Source organism: Panthera onca, chromosome B2, assembly GCF_046562875.1.
Source record: "Panthera onca isolate mPanOnc1 chromosome B2, mPanOnc1 haplotype 2, whole genome shotgun sequence".
Classification (NCBI taxonomy): domain Eukaryota; kingdom Metazoa; phylum Chordata; class Mammalia; order Carnivora; family Felidae; genus Panthera; species Panthera onca.
Window position 1 is genome coordinate 63,896,759 of NC_138343.1, and position 594 is coordinate 63,897,352.

Sequence of the window (594 nt, forward strand, 5' to 3'; positions counted from 1 at the left end):
TTCCCTTATATTCATCTGTTTTATCTCTTAAAGTCCTCATATGAGTGAAGTCATGATTTTTGTCTTTCTCTGACTGACTAATTTCACTTAGCATAATACCCTCCAGTCCCATCCACGCAGTTGCAAATGGCAAGATTTCACTCTTTTTGATTGCCAAGTAATACTCCATTGTATATGTATATATCGCATCTTCCTTATCCATTCATCCATCGATGGGCATTTGGGCTCTTTCCAAACTTCGGCTATTGTTGATAGTGCTGCTATAAACATGGGGGTGTATGTGTCCCTTCGAACCAGCACACCTGTATCCTGTGGATAAATGTCTAGTAGTGCAATTGCTGGGTCATAGGGTAGTTCTATTTTTAGTTTTTTGAGGAAGCTACATACTGTTTTCCAGAGTGGCTGCACCAGCTTGCATTCCTACCAACAATGCAAAAGAGATTCTGAGGATTTGCATTTCTACCAAGTTTCTGGTGCTGTTTGGGAACCACTATTTTAGAGGTGGTGAATGAACTAGGGAAGGCTTCACGGAGGAGGTGACATCTCTGCTGGGACTTGTAATAAATGTTAGGAGTTTGACAGACAGAGAGGGGT